At 41.5% G+C, this 17077-nt stretch overlaps 1 pseudogene; it reads right to left on the bottom strand.

The window, feature by feature from the left end:
• Nucleotides 1–806: 806 nt before the first annotated feature.
• Nucleotides 807–13029, bottom strand: LOC118856236 (annotated as a pseudogene).
• Between the last annotated feature and the right edge of the window lie 4048 nt (nucleotides 13030–17077).

Consider the following 17077-nt stretch of genomic DNA (forward strand, 5'->3'; position numbering starts at 1 on the left):
TCACATTACACTCCTTCAAGTATTCTGTGTTCCAGGCAAACAGGTCTACTAACTATTACCCAAACTCAGCACTCCATCTCCCATTTCTGGGGCTTTCTGACACATTCAGAATGCATTCCTGCTCATCCAGAGCTTTTATAAAACTTTCCATCCTTCAAGGCTCACCTCTTGCACTACCTGACACTAAAAGTATTCCCTTATCTCCCTATTTCTTAGTCTTCTCTGACTCTCGGCACATTCATTTATCTTAGTAAATATTATATCCTATACCCATAAAATATAAACTCTTTGAAAACTAGGACTATTGGTTATTTTTTCTTTGTATGCCCAGAAATTAAAGGTGGGCCTTGAACACAATTGCCTCCATTCCTGCACACTTTCATTCATAAAGCATTTTCATATGCACTATGACAGAAGGAAAATTTTAAAAGTTTTGATGGGGGTATTATAATTCTCATTTCAACAGATAAAGAAAGCTTCTTATTTCCCAAGGGCACAGGGCTTAAAGCGGTGCACCAATAAGAAAACCCCAGGACATGAGACTTCATATCCAGAGCTCTTCAGTAAAAAAAAGACTAAGTTCTGATGAGGTGAGATAAATAAGCCAGAAGTCATTGCCCTTGAAGTGACAGGAAATAGAGGCCAGGAAGCAGAAGATAACTTCTACCATCAAAAAAATAAGAGTCAGTCAGAAGAATACAACTCTAGGAAATCCTGAACCTCACATTTCAAATCTAAGATTCTGATTGCTGGGTATTTGGTCCCAGCTACCAAAGCCATATACCTAGGGCCAGGGCTATGGCCCATCATTGAGAAGAGGCTGATCTGCTAGCGAACTTTTTCAAGGCATCCTTTATGTCCTTGTTCCTCATGCTATAGATGAAGGGGTTCAGCATGGGGGTTACCACAGCATACATCACTGAGGCAACTATGCTCTTCCAGGAGGAGTGGGTAGCTGAGGAGGTCATGTATACTCCAAAAATTGTGCCATAGAATAATGAAACAACACAGAGGTGAGAACCACAGGTAAAAAAGGCTTTATACTTCCCCTCCGCAGATGGGATTTTTAAAATAGAAGAACAGATTTATGTATAAGAAGTAAGAATTCCTGTGAGGGGAATAATCCCCAGTAGGCCAGATGTAAAATAAACCAAAATGTTGTTGATGAGGGTGTCAGAACAAGAGAGTTTCAGAACCTGAGCAAGATCACAGAAGAAGTATGGGATTTCATGGTCTTTCCAGAAAGACAGATTCATCACCATTAGACTGTGAAGGAGAGAAGTTAAAAGACTAAGAACACAGGAAATAAGAACCAACAGGCCGCAAAACTGTGGATTCATGATGGCCACATAGCGCAGAGGGTGACAAATGGCCACAAACCGGTCATAAGCCATCACAGATAGAAGACAGGTGTCCATACAAGCAAAGACTAAGAAGAAATACATCTGGGTGAAACAGCCAGCATAGGAGATGGCCTTACTGTGTGTCAGGATGTTAGCCAGCATCTTGGGGACTGTGGTGGACACCAGACAAAGATCCATCAAGGACAGATTAGAAATGAAGAAGTACATGGGGGTGTGGAGGTGGGAGTCAGAGCCAATAGCCAGCATAATAAGCAGATTTCCAAACAAAGTGACCATGTACATGCCCAGGAACAGCCCAAAGAGAGGCAGCTGCTGCTCTGGCTTCTCAGAAAGTCCCAGGAGGAGGAATTCAGAGACACGTGTTTGGTTGGATGGTCCCATGCGGGTAATGAGTCTGCCAAGAAAGAGATGAGAGAAGAACATGAAATAGGAAATGCAGACATTCTTCATATAGAGGAAAGAATCCAGGACATTAATTAGGAAGCCTCGGAATTGAGATCCTAACACTGCCATTTACTGTGCAACCTTGGGCACATCATGTCCCTTCTCTGAGCTTCAGTTTCATCATCTACTAAAGGGTTAAGACCAGGTGGTTCCTTCTAATCAGATGGTCCCCCACCCTATTTATGAGAGGCAGGTGCAATAGACAGAGCACTGGATTTGGAATCAAAAGGCCTGGTCTAAAATCCCAACTCTGTACTTACTGCCTTTCAGACCTAAGATGAGTCACTTAATCTATCTAGGACTCAGTTCGTTCATTTGCAAAAGGAGGAGTTTGGATTAGATGGCCTCTTGGGTCCTTTCCAGCTCCAAGACTATAAGCCTAGGAGCTACATATGCTGCCTATCTCTTTCCTCATATGGAAGGTTCTTTTTATTATTTTTAGTGACCGCTTGTGATCCAGTGTACATGCTCTTGACTTTACAGCTTAATTGTTTTTAATGTGCTTCTGACATTAGCTCTGGGACCCTGGGAAAATCAATTAACTTCTAAGTGCTGCAGGAAACTTTCTAAGATGATGGGTGCAAGGAAGGTGCCATCCCAATCCCAATTTTAATGGTTAAATAGATGATAGATATTATTGTTATGTTTCTCTTTCATTCTTGAGGAGGATCATCACATCAGGGAGTTGATGACCTGACTTGCAGTTGACTTTGAGTGATGGAGGGCTGTACAAGGTCACCAACCTCAGTTTCTCTGCTTGAGCCATCTGGGTCCAATGGCCAAATATTCATCAGGATGACTGGAAGTGGACCAGGATGCAGTGGGATAGATAGATAGATAGATAGATAGATAGATAGATAGATAGATAGATAGATAGATAGATAGATGGATGGATAGGTAGATAGACAGAAAGACACAGATAGATGGATAGATAGATAGATAGATAGATAGATAGATAGATAGATAGATAATGGATGAACTTGCTTATGTAACCCCAGTTCAAAAGCCCATTGATATGGGGCTGTATCCTTTTTGATAGAGATGAATGCCCTTCCCTATGTGAGGAACAGAGTAGGGTTGGCAAGAGAACTTCAACCTTCATTGAATTCTCTTCAGGCTTCAAGTCACTCTGAACACTTCTGGCTTCCAGCTTCAAAAGGGAAGCTGGTTCAGACCAACCCTGTGTCATGTTGCTATAGGAAAAGACTGTGAGAAGACATGAGAAGAGCTCACAGTCTCCATCATTTCTTCCCAGAAACTTTTCCTTCACTATCCTAAAGAAAAATTGTTCTGAACCATCTTCCCTCTCAAAGCTGAAACACAGAAGTACCCAGAGTGACTTGAAGCCTAGAGAACTCAAAGACTAAAGTTTCTCACTCTCACCAACTCTCTTCTATCTCTCATGTAGGGCAGAGCATTCATCTCCACCAGTCATGAGAATATCCCAACACCAATGAGCTTTGAAACTGGGGTTACACTTGTATAAGTGCCTCTCTGACACAGTGTGGCAAAACGATAAAAAATGTCTTTGAAAGACAGAAAATAAAATGCAGAGTAGTTTATTTCTTTTGTGGTTCTTGGTGTTCAGGATTAATATTGCAATACCTAGTTTAAGCTGGTTCCACTCTTATCCAAACCCTTAGCATCATCAGAAGGTAAGAAATCTTTTAAAATCTCTAATAATTGTATAGAGCTATAAAAAATAATAACAAAGTCCATCTGAAAGAACAAAAGGTCAAGAATATTAATGAAATCAATGAAAAAAATATGAAAGAAAGTGGACTAGCAGTACCAGACCTCAAACTGGTACAAAGTTTACAAAGTAGTAATCAAAACAATCTAGTACTGGCTAAGAAATAGAGTGCTGAATCACTGGAACAGATTAGATATATGTTACACATTAGTAAATGACCATAGTAATCCAGAGTTTGATAAACCCAAAGATCCAAGCTTTAGGGGAAAGAATTCACTATTTGATATTGTTGGGAAAACTTGAAGGTAGTCTGGCAGACACTAGGTATAGACCAACATCTCACACCATATACCCAGAATAAGGTCAAAATGGGTACATGAAATGGGCAGCATGGAATACTTTACCTGTCAGATCTATAGGTAAGGAAAGAATTTATGACCAAACAATAGATAGAGAGCATTACAGGATATAAAATGGATAAATTGGATTACATTAAATTAGAAAGAATTTGCACAAACAAAACCAATGCAACCAAGATTCAAAGGCAAGCATGAAGGGGGGAGGTTGTTATTTGCAACAAGTTTCACTGACAGAGACCATATTTCTCAAATATGTAGAAAACTGAGTCAAATTTAAAAGAATATAAGTAATTCCCCAATTAATAAATGGTCAAAAGATATGAAAGGGGAGTTTTCAGAAGAAGAAATCAGAGCCATTCATAGTCATATAAAAAAATGTTGCAAGCCATTGTTGAATAGAGAAAGGCAAATTAAAACAACTCTAAGGTACCACCTCATACCTATCATATTGACTAATATAACAGAAAAGGAAAATGACAAATTCTGGAGGGAATGTGCTAAAACTGGGACACTAATGCACCCTTGGTGGGATTGTAAACTACTCCAACCATTTTGAAGAGCAATTTGCAACTATGCCCATGGGCTATAAAACTGTGCATACCCTTTGACCCAGTAATACCACTATTTGGTCTGTATCTCTAAGAGATCAAAGAAGAAGGGAAAGGTCCTATGAGTACAAAAATATTTGTAGCAGCTCTTTTTCTGGTGGCAAAAAATTGGAAATTGAAGGGCTGCCCATCAATTGGGCAATGGCTGAACAAGTTGTGATACGTGATTGTAATGGAATACTATTGTGCCATAAGAAATGATAAGCAGGATAGTTTCAGAAAAAACCTGGGGAGATTTATGTGAACTGGTGCAAAATTAAGTAAGCAGAGCCAGGAGATCATCGTACAGAATAACAATACTGTAAAGTGACCATTTGCGAATGACTTACCTATTCTCGGCAATACAATGCTCCAAGACAATTCCTAAGAACTTATGATGAAAAAATGCTATATACTTCTGGAAAAGAGCAGATGCAGTCTGAACACAGATCAGAGCACATTTGTTTACTTTCCTTCCTTTTCTTGTTGGTTTGGGGTCTTTTATGGTCTGTGTTCTCTTTTGAAACATGGCTAATATGGAAATATGTTTTACATCACTGCACATTTATAATCTATATTAAATTGCTTGCCTTCTTAAGGATGGGGGAGGGAGGGAATTTGGAACTCAAAAATTATTTTAAACAAACAAATGATAAAATTTGTTTTCACATGCAATTGAGAAAAATAAAATACAAACATTAATCTGTAAGAGGGGTTTTGGGAATTAGGACAGATTCCAGATCCAAAGTTCCTAGAGGGTTTCTAAGTATTCCGAAATGATTAATGGAATGGCCCTGGTGGATGCATGAGTCAGGCATGAGTTTGGAACTATCTTTCACTGTCTGTACTCTTTTGCCCACTCAATCCAGCAGTCATTAGAACTGAGCAAAATAAATGATTCCTTTCGAAGAATATATGGTTTTGAAGGGTCTGGTCATTAAATTAGTCAATAAACATTTATTAAGTGCCTATCTGTACCAGGAAAGGATTTTATTAACTCTAGAAAAAATAGGGAGCTACTGGAATTTGGCTAGGGTGGGTGGTGGTGGGGTGGAGGGAGAGGGCAGTGACATGGCCCTGCTTGTGCTTTAGGTGCTGACACCTGGTGTAGTATCTGGGAAATACTAGGGTCTGGAAGGAGCTGTTTTGATACAGCTACACGTCATACATTTTATTGTTTTATTATCATATATTGTTTATTTGCTTTCATTGATTCTATTCCAAGAGTAAATTATCACATACAGATAGGTTTCTTACATCTCTTCTTCTGTTGAGTTAGATTCAGTCAGTGAAGGTCGCATGACTAGGGCTCAGTGAGACATGAGATCAAGGAAAAGGGGGGAATTTTTGAGAGGTTGAGATTCAAGAATTGATTCTAATTATTTCAATAATCCACACCTCCTATAAATTAAGTTGATGCTACCCCACAGGAAGAGCTACAATTGTAGGACAGAAGGTTATCTATTCCATATCATAGAAAGCTCAGGGTTTCCTCAGAATTTCCTCAGGGCAGGGGAAATGGATGCATATAACTGCCAGGGTGAATGAAGTATGACCACCACAAGACATTTTTGTGATGAATAGGAGCTATATAGTGGCTATATAGGAGCTACATATGTATACATATTATAGCATAATAGGATCTATATACTAGCCACCTAGTGACTAAACATACAATGCTTTCTTTCCATTTTCAAAGTTTTTCTCAATTAATAACCATTTATTTTCTCTCTTTCAAAACTCTTCTCCTGTACACCCAATGGGGAAAGAAAAAAGAAAAAAACAACAATATGAGTCAAGAGGGAAAAAACCCTCCAGCACTTTAGTGCTATACTGGTAGAAGCCTAGCTTCCAAGAATAAAGTGATGATAACCCTTCTATATTCTTTCCAGATTACAGCACATTCTCAGTATCGAGTCAGCTATGGCTGCCATTTTAAAAGGATCTTGATAAGCTGGAGAGTGGCCAGAGGACTGCCTTTCCTGGGGTTGTAAAGGGCCTTGAGTCCATGACACACAAGGATTGATTGTGAGAACTTAGGATAGTTAGCTTGAAGAACAGAAAGCTCAAAGGGGGAGACATATTTGAAGGGCTTTTGGGGGGAAGAAGGATAAGACATGATCTATTTGCTCCCAGAGGGCAGAATGGGAAGCCCTGGAAAGACTTTGCAAAAACACAGATTAAGGCTTGATGTCAGGAAAAATTCCCCATTAGAGCTATCCACATGTAAAATTGGCAGTTTGCAGAGATACTGGGTTTTCCCACACTGGACTTGTTGGTCCTTAATTCTCAAAGAGGACCATGACACCAGGGAGGTGATGCCATGACATGTGAGTGCATTGGGTTTAGGTGTGTGAGGGCTGTGCAAACACTCCAGCCTCACTTTCTCCTCCTGAGTCATCTGGGTCCAGTGGCCAAATACAGATCAGGATGACTGGACACCACCTCTGACACTACCATTACTCTGATGCTTGCCCTAATCATCTCACACCAAGACTACTGTATTAGCCTGCTGGTGGATCTGCCTGCCTCATGTCTCTCTCAACTCTAATCTGTCCTCCATGCAGCCACTAAAGTGATTTTCCTAATACACAGGTCCAACTAAGTCACACACCTTACCCCCACCTCAACCCTTAGCCCCAAATCACACTCAACAAATTCCAGTGGCAAACAATTGCCTCAGAGGCAAATACAAATCCTCTGTTCGGCATTCAAATCCCTCCATAACCTAGACACCCCTCCCCCTTCCCTTATGCATACATTTTTCCAGACTTCTTACACCTTACTTCTCATCAGGTACTCTTCAATCCAGTGACACTGGCTGTTCCACAAACAAGATACTCCATCTCTCAATTCTGTACATTTTCTCTGGCTATACCCTATGCCTGGAATGTTCTCCGTCCTCCACTCTGTCTAAAGACCCAGGTAAAATCCCACACTGGAAGTCTTTAAACAGATGATAAATGAGCACTTCTTGAATAGTTTTAGGCTATGTGTTAGACTAGAAAAATTAAATGACTTGCCACGGGTCACACAGCACAGGGCTACACACACCATGTCTAAGGCCAAATTTTGAACAAAGGAAGATGAGTCTTCCTGACTCCAGGCCTGCCACTCTATCCACTGCACCACTGAGTTGCCCTTTCTAACCCTGAGTAAGTTATTTAACTTCTCAGGTCCTCAGTTTCCTTAATAGTAAAAGGAGAAGATTTGAAGGAGAACTGGGAATGTAATTCTTCCTTCTGAAACACAGGAGTGATTATCATGGAGAGGACTGCCAAAGATGTGGCAAACAAAATGTGAAGACCAAAGATGAGAGGAAGGTAGTTCAAAGAGGAAATGGCAGAAAGGTCTATGACAGAGGTATTAGGGCTTTTTGTGTCCTGGACTCCTTTGGCAGTCCAGTGAAACCCATGAGCCCCTTCTCAAAGTAACATTTTAAAAGAATTAAGGGAAATGCTCAATTCAGCTAAAGATTAGTGAAAAAAATGATTTAATGTTCTTCCTATCCAAGTACACAGACCACCTGAAATCGATCTTACCCCAGGTTTGTAAGGGTGGGCAAAAGTACAGGGATACTGAGGAGAGACAACAAGGGGAGGAACTTGATCCCAATACAATACTGACAGATAATAGAGATTAGAGAAACTAGAGATTGGAGGGCAGGCTAGGTTGGTGTGTTTACTATAGTTAGAAGGAATCTAGATGGAGTAGTTAAATCAAACATAAGTGCTTATAGAATTGGCCACAGTCAATGTTTCAGCTACGATGGTGGTGAGACAGAGAACTGGTGCCCGAGACAAGCTTAATGGAGAAAGCTCAGGATTGGGAGACAAAAGCCTCCCAGCTTTTTTTGACCTTGGCAAATCCCTTTACCACTTTGTTTCTGTTTCCTCATTAGGTACCATATATAATCTAAGGCCCCTTCTAGCTCTGACCATTTTCTATTTTAAAATCCCTTATGTTAACACTATGGACAGAGGCACTGGATTGCTGAAAAATGAGCTCTGTTAGCACTGTCCCAAGGGGACAGCTCTGAGCTCTGGCAGCTAGACTGTATTGTTCTACCATTAGAGGGGATACAGAAGGCAGGGAATGGGGGATTTAGGGAAAAGGGAAAGCAGGCCTTATTGTTACAGAGTACAAAAGTAGGATAGGTTCAGGGAATTTCAAAGGGCATAGCTACAATGGCAAATCCTCGAAAAACCTCACTGATTTGGGTATGTCTCTTTGTATTCATAGACACACACACATACACACACACACACATGCACGCACGCACACACGCATGCATGCACATGCAGCCCAGAGCCCCAGAAGGACATCCAAGTGAGCTTAAATGAATGTTTTCCCTCCCCCTAAGCTTCTTCAATACTTGGCTTACAATCTTGCTCTCCAGCCCAACCCCTGCCCTTAAATTTAGTGACTTCAATACATATGATGGTTTTTCCCTGGTCCCCAGGCCTCCCAGCTCATCCACCTCCTTGACTTCCACATCCTACACCTTTACACTCAACCACACAAAGGGATGCTCACACGCTGGGTCTCACCAGTGTCCGCAAGTGCTCCAGCTACAGGATCAACACTTCTGAAATTGCCCTCTCTCATTGTAGTTTCCTATCCTTCCATCTCTCCATGTGCCTCATTCCTCTTAACCCCATTCTTCATCCCCACTATGACAGTGACTTCCTGTGCTCTCTCCTAGCCTCCTGCTCTCTCTTCACTTTCCTCCTTGTCCAGTCTTGGAACTATAGCTAACCATTTTGAATATGCTGCATCCTCTTCTCTCATATCCCTTTCCCCACTGTCCTATCACCATTAATGTCCTGCCAAACTTCAACCCTGATAGTCTCCACACAGGCAGTACCTTTATGCTTATGTGTTGCTGAACATCTTTGGAGAAAGTCACACAATGACTCTCAGTCCTTTAAGACCCTCCCAAGTTGTCTTTTACATGAATTACTTCTGTAGTCAGTTCTCATATTGTAAGCTTGCTTTTTTTCCTGTTCCTGACTAGCACTCCCACCACTCCCACCAAGGACTTTAGTATAGCTTCAGACTGGTCCTCAGCTTTTTCACCTTGGGAGAGGATGATGCCAATGACTAAGTGAACAGCTTCAGAGCCACTAGTTCACCCCATGGCCATATTATATGCCATCAAACCATTTGGTACCAATATTTAAAGGAACATGCACACTGTGGGACTCTAGAAATAGTCATTGATTTTGGTGTGCTAATTCTGGTCTTTCTCTTACAAAGCAGACACAGAGAGAAATGGGAGAGTAAAGAAGAAGGGTTGAGTTAAAGGAAGTGAAGGGGAAAGGATAATATAAAAGAATAGAAACTCAAAGCTGGAAGATACTGAAGGACTGTTCTGTTCAACCTCACCTAAAGCAAAGATCCCCTGTGACATTTCCAACAAATGTGCATGAAGCTTTAGCCTAAACACCTCCAATGATGGAAATCACACCTGACAAGGCAGTTCATTCAGAAGCTTGTAAACTGTTAAAATTGAAAGGGATCTCAGAAATCATTTAGTCTAACTTTCAACTAAACCATAAAGACAGAGGAAAGAGAAAAGACTGAAGGGGCAAAGGGGGAGCAGAGGAGGAAGAATAAACTAAGAAAATGGAGAAAAATGGAGGAGTGAATTAGAGAGATATAGAAATCAGTGCAATGAACTGTCCTCATGGAATATTAAAAAAATGTAGTAGCTCCATAGCGCATGCTAAAGACTTATAACTCATATGCTGATAGTATATGATGATTGATAATGTAGATCTCTACAGTAGAATATAAATTCCTTGAGGGCAGGAACTGGTTTTTGTTTTACTTTGTAGAGAGGTCCCTAACAAGTAATAGGTGTTTGATAAATGTTGCTGAATGAGATTGAATTGAATTCATTTGGAGACAGCCCCTGAGGACAACTTGAAGATCAGACAGAAGGAATTGTCCTAGTTCTGTACAGACAGAGGTTTCTGGAGGAGGTCCCCATGGTCAGCATGGAAAGACCTATGCAGGGTCCTAGGACTCTGACACTAGGGGAAATATGAGTGATCCCTCTGTTCTCATTGGGCTCCAGGTGAGATTTAATTGGTCTGAGCCCTGGCCTGAGATCTGGATTGAAACTAGCCAAGATGGTCTGGGTAATGCTGGACTCTGATTTCTATTACAATTATTCCAACAATTTCTATTTCTGTTACTATATATGGTTAACAAAAGCTTCCACAAACATGGTCTTATTTGATGCTGACAGACACACTGTAGAGCAGAAAAGACCTATTGCTTTTAGAATTGAATGACTCATCTGGTTCTTCTGTGAAGTCCCTTTAAATCCCAGCAGGAATCATCCTCATTTATGACTAAGACCCAGAGAGGAGAAGAAATATGTCTAAGGTCCTAGAGCCAATCAGTGGTAGGGCTAGGACTTGGCTCTGAGTCCAGGACTCTTCTCATTGTACTGCCCTACCCTCCCACCTACCACTGCTTAGGGCTGGGCTCCATTTAGGGGTCTGAACTTTCAGCTAGACTCAGGGCTAGGTCAGATTGAGCTGGGCTCTGGCCTGGATTGGGCCATGATTTTGTCAGGACTGGACTTGGAATAATCTTCCTAAATTTTGGAGGAACAACAGACTCCATCCCTTTTCCTTTGTTTCCCCTCTTCTCATTTTCTACCTGCTCCCCAGTAGCACTTACATCACAGAGAGAACCAGTTTGCCTGATTCTTTTGCTGTCTTGAATCATTGGCAGGAAGGACAAGGAAGGCAGCAGCTGTCACCCCAAGGAAAAGTGAGGCAGTGGCCTCAGACATGGTGATTAATGTCTCTGGAAGGCAAAAGTAGGCTCTCCCCTGGTCTGGAACAAGTGATTTTTGAGCCTGGGCAGTCAGGGGAACAGGAGAAATACTTACACTTTCTGGGCCTTAGTGGCTGAATGCCCACAGCTCCTCATTAGAAAAATCATAAAATTATCTTGCCAATCCCTGAACAGCTCAGCTCCCTGTGGGGCAGGAAATCCTGGCAGAAAACTTCCTAACAATGAGAGTCATTCAACAATTGAGTTGTATGTTCAAATCTTTTAGACCTTCAAAAAGATAACTATTTGTCTGGATTGTTGTAAACAGAACCAAAGATTTGGATAAGGGTTGGACTAGATGACCTCTAAGCTCCTTTCTAGCCTCTGAATCCTTGAATGTATTTCCTTGGAAGATAGTAAGTTCCCCATCACTGGAGGTCACCAAGCAGAGAACAAATGTCCATTTGTCAGGTAGAGAAAGGTTCCTACATAAGGAATGGTATTGGAATAAATGACCTCCTAGTTCCATTCCAGGTTTAATGAATATACAGATGGGCTGCCCCATAGTTAGTGAGTTGAGATCTTCAAGCTAGGGCTGGATGAAGACTTTTAATGATAGAAACAAAGAATTTTTAATGAGAGAGCCTGAATGCAAATCTTTTTTCTGCTGTGTGAATTCTCTGGGCTTCAGTTTCCTCATTTGACTAGAAGATCTCAATTCTTTAATGGCAACAAATCCTATAATACCATCTGGAAAGTCCAGCCCAGGTCTGAGCTGGATCACATGACCTTTGGGTTTCTCTTCATGTCTAATTGTCTGTGAAAATCAACTTCCTCTTTTGGGACACCAGTTTCAAAAGTGCCCCTTTATGTACTCCTTTTAGCCCCTTGCTGTGTGGAGATTCTGCAATCCTCCCTTCTCAGGTCTGAGATTTGGGTTGCAGATCTTCTACGGGTAGGCACCATCATTCTTTGCACCTCAGTTCCCCCTAAAGGATAAATGGAGACCAATGTCCACTCCCAGGGAAGTAAAGATTCATTCTAACAGTGCACATGAAAAGGCCTACTCAGGGATGATTCTTCCCCTCCTTTCCCAAAGGGGGTCATATTCCAGAGAAATTGAGATCTGGTCCCATTATATATATATGGTCCTCCATATAGGCCACAATATTTATAGCAACTCTTTTCTAGTAGCAAAGCAGTCAGTAAGCCAATTAGCATTTGTTAAATGTCTACTTAATATTTAATAATTTAATAAAAATCTATTATATTTGAGGCACTGTCATGAGCACTAGGAACATGAAAAAGGCAAAAAACAGTCCTTGCTGTCATGGAGCTCACAGTCTAATGGGGGAGGTCACATGCAAATAACTTTGTACAAACAAGATGCATACATAATAAATTGGGAGTTGTCTCAAAAGGAAAGTACTAAGCTTAGAGAGGACCAAAAAAGATTGCTTACAGAAAGTGGAACTTTAGCTGAGTCTTGAAGAAAACCATAGAAGCCAGAAGGCAGAGATGAGAAGGGAAAGCATTCCAGACATGAGAGACAGCCAGAGGAAATGTTCGATCAGAAGATGGATTGTCATGTCCAAGAAAAGCAGTGAAAATAAAGTAAATGCTCATCAATCAGGGGATAGATAAACAAATTTTGGTACAGGAATGTAATGGAATAACTCTGCTGTAAGGAACAACAAAACTGATGAATACAGAGAAGCACAGGAAGACTTACATAAACTGAGGTGAGGTGGGGAGGCCACATATGTGGAACATTGAATGTATTTCCAGATTTTTTCTCCATATATCAATCAATATTTTCTTCTTTCTCTTTTTCAATTTTCTCTTTTAAGATATTCTTTGTTATATGAAGTGACTCACTGAGGGGAAGGGATACAAAAGGAAATGTCAGCAACATAAAACAAAAGATTTCAATAAAATTATTTTTTTAAAAAGAAAGAAAATGAATTGGCCTGGTATCCATAGCTTTATATATAAACAGGTATGGAGGTGAGGGAAGAGCTGGTAAGAACTATCAGAATAATGAATTAAAATCCTCTGCAAGCGATACCTCGTGCTTCTCATCACTGTGAGTGCTCCTTCCAATGGCGCAGACCTGACCTGCCCATACCTTTCCAACCTGTGTGGTTCTTATCCTTGACCTCCCATAATTCTGCAGAGTGTTTATCCAAAGCAGGGCAGGCCTCCCCTGGTTTTTTTTTTTTTTTAGCACTTTTTTGGTACTAAGGCCAATCTGAGGCAGTCCTTTATTTTTTTTATCTATTGATCTAGCTACACAGCCTTGGTAGCTCCTTTCCTGGTCATAAACATATAAGTTGATGTCTTTTATGCCCATCTTTGGATACCGGCCATTATTAGTAACAGACCTCAAAGGACAAGCCCACCATGAAGATTGAACTAGGTGTTCAGCCTCCCCAGCCTGGGCTAGGCACTTGTAGCAATAATGTTGCTAGCAGACACTCTAGGGGTGTAGGACCCAGCAAGACCAGCGACAAGAGCTGTCAGCACAGGTTCTTTGATCTGTTTTTTCTAAGGAAAGCAACCTTAAGGGGTTAACAATCTCACTTTAATCGAACATACATATATCATTTACTTAGTTCAGGAGGAAAAGCCAGCACCCTGAACTTCAGAGCAAATACAAATAGAAATTACAAACAGAAAATATCAACAGATCAAATAACACAATTCAACAGACAGGTTTTGTCTGATCAAGACATCACATACATAGTTACCAAAAAGAGAAGCACCAACATCTGGGTTTTCTCCAAAGTCATGGGACTCTTAACAATGGCTACCCAGAGTCTCCACACCAACATTCTTCCAGTGATTGAGAGCCCCAAACAAAATGCTAATCTCTGAGTTTATATACCCTTCTTAGGGCCCAAAGTCTTCACACCTAATTAGCAAAAGAATGTGGACCTGGGGCTTTACACTTAGCAAAAGAGTGTGGGCCTGGGGCTTCACACCTAGTAAAATTTAATCAAAGGCACTTGATTACTTTAGCATTATAAAAGAGAAAACAGTATTTTAAAAAAGCCCCACCTTAATTACCAACACAGGCTCCACCTCCCCAACCTGGACTAGGCCCTTGCCCTGGCCAGAACTAGGTGCTGTGCCTCCCTAGAGGCTCAGCTTCTTCGTGCTTTAGACCAGGAATATCAAGCATGGGGCTGCATTGCCTCTCTAACACTCTGGAGAATGGCAGCACAAGATCAAAATGTAATTGGGAAATATTTAACAAACCAAATAAAAATACAATAGAACATAGATAATGTTCACTTGTGGTTTCCTAGGTCAATATGTGGGCCCTGAAGGGATCTTTATGTACAGTTAAGTGTCCAGTTTCTATTTGAGTTAGACACCACTGCTGACATCTTTCTAAGACTATAGAATATTGCTGACTTACACTAAGAGAGGAAGGTTCCTAATCTGGGAATTCCTCTTTCCAATGAAATCACAGATCAGTTCCCTATTCCTACCCTACTGTGAGTGAAGCTGCCCTTCCGAGTAAGAAAGGTCCAGTGCTGGGGGCTTGAAGAACTTCCCTGGGTAGGGTTCCAGAAAGTGGTGATCAGCCCTCACTCCTCCTATACACCTCTCTTATCTGGAATTTCTGCCCTAGGCCTCTCCAGTCCTCACTGGTGGCTGCTTTCCTGCACAGTCCATTATTTCGGGAAGGCAGGAGCCAAACTCCCCTTCACTTCCTACTTTTAGTGTACAACCCAGCAGTCTGATAGAGCAGCTGACAAAACAAACAAAATCTCTAGCTGCCTTGAGAGGTGATCAGTTACTTGCCAGATGCACTAAGCTCCTATGACTTACACCCTCTGGTACCAGATTGACTCACATCCCCTGGAGAGTCCCATAGTTGGTCATTTCAATGGGGGACAGAAGGCTTGTGGTTTACATGCTAGCAGCTTCTCAGACATTATAACACACATTTTGAACCTTGTGGCTAGAAAGTACTAAGATAAGGGGAAATTGGGTGAGGGGGAAGAGGAGGGGGCTTGTATTGCCAAATAGGGGATTAACAGCTACAGGTCTGAAGAGTTCACAGGAAGTACAAGTTCACACATTAAGTTCACACATTACTTGATCACTAAAGCATAATAAATTGACTCATGATACAAAATAAAGTGGGGCTTCCATTTTCATTTGCACAAGGGACCCTATTTTAAGACACGGAGAAGTAGGAGAACACAGCAGAAGGTGAGATGGTTCAGGCCATCATTTCATATAAGGGCTGGTTGAAAAAAAAACTGAGATTTTGGTGTGAGGAAGAGAAAACTTAAAAGGAGACCTAAGTGTGTTTAACTGAGAAAGGGAAGAGATTTGGAATGTTGTCTAAACTGTCAGATCCTATCACTGTGTCAGATGGTTTGGCTTCATTCATTATTTTTATTACAAAGGAATGCTCTCTACTTAGTGGGAGGAAACCCCCCCCCAGAGGCATATTGGGAAATAATTGATGCAAAAATAAAACCCATCACTAAAACATTATTTAAACAAAAAAATGTGTCTGTATGCTATCTAAAATCTAGTGTCCAGAAAGTATTCACCAAAATTGTGCGGAAGATTTTCCTGTAAAATTGCGATCAGTATTAAGATGGCTGTAATTATCTCAAACTGGGCACAGGTGGTATTTTGAAGTCCCAAATTATGAGAGGAAGATACACTTCTGCCTGCAGAGGGCACTGCCATTCTCAAGAGAGAAAGAAGCAACAACACAATAATAACAACATTAATAGTAGTAATAATTAATAGTGTCTTGAAGCCTGGAAAACCCTCTGTTTTCTCTGTCCTAGTCTCTCTGCCCAATAGGCTATCTATGCTGGTACCTATCAGGTAACCATTTATACCAGGGGTGAGGAACCAGCAGCCTCGTTTCTAGGTCCTCAGGTGCAGCCTTTTGACTGAATCCAAGTTTTACAAAACAAATCCTTTTATTAAGAGGATTTGTTCTGTGAAGTTTGAATTTAGTCAAAGGGCCACACTTGAGGTCCTAGAGGACCACATGTGGCCTCAAGGCCACAGGTTCCCCACCCCTGATTTATACCATTACTGCCCCTTCTCTAGAACCTTCCAAATCTCTGCCTTCTCTGTCTGGAAGCTTACAATCTAGAAACTTTCAGGTTCCTAGTCAATTGCTCACCCCTTGCCTATGGCCTCAGACATAGGAAACCAAGCAGACTCACCTGAAGAAGACTCTACCTCCCTATAAAGCAGCTGTCCTCTCCCATGAGGAGATGCCATTAACCCTAAGGTGAGCAGAACAAACTAGGTCCCAAGCTGAGTCAGCTGTCATGACCCGCCTCCCAAAGCCCAATCGGAGCTGAGCTGAACCTGCCTCCCAAAGCCCAATCAGAGCTGAGCTGAACGAGCTGCTCTAAAGCATGGACCCAGGATCCCGAAGTCCTCATGGACTCCCTCCTGCTCTCATGAAGACCATCATGCCCAAGTCTCCCTGGCAACATCCCTGATTGAATCCCTTCCCTGCTGTACTTTGAGTATATTGGTCACAGTGTCACGTCACAGATGAGGGAGCTACATTGGTTAAAGAAGGAATTTGTCTCAACCCCCAGGGTTAGGAGTTAGTTAGGAGTTCTTAACATAAGGCAAGGAAGGCACTTGGCCTGCCTTGCTTAGCTTCCCCTGTGGTCTCTGCCTCTAGCTCCCTTAAGCATCTTCATAAACCACAAGGTCTTCCCTCTGGGGCCCTCCCTTCTGCACAGCCAACAAACAAACAGGTCTATTGCTGTCAGCATTGACCGACATCTTATGGGTCTGCAAAGCTACTGTATTTCTAGCACAGGCTGT

Source organism: Trichosurus vulpecula, chromosome 1 (genome assembly GCF_011100635.1).
Source record: "Trichosurus vulpecula isolate mTriVul1 chromosome 1, mTriVul1.pri, whole genome shotgun sequence".
Taxonomy (NCBI): Eukaryota; Metazoa; Chordata; class Mammalia; order Diprotodontia; family Phalangeridae; genus Trichosurus; species Trichosurus vulpecula.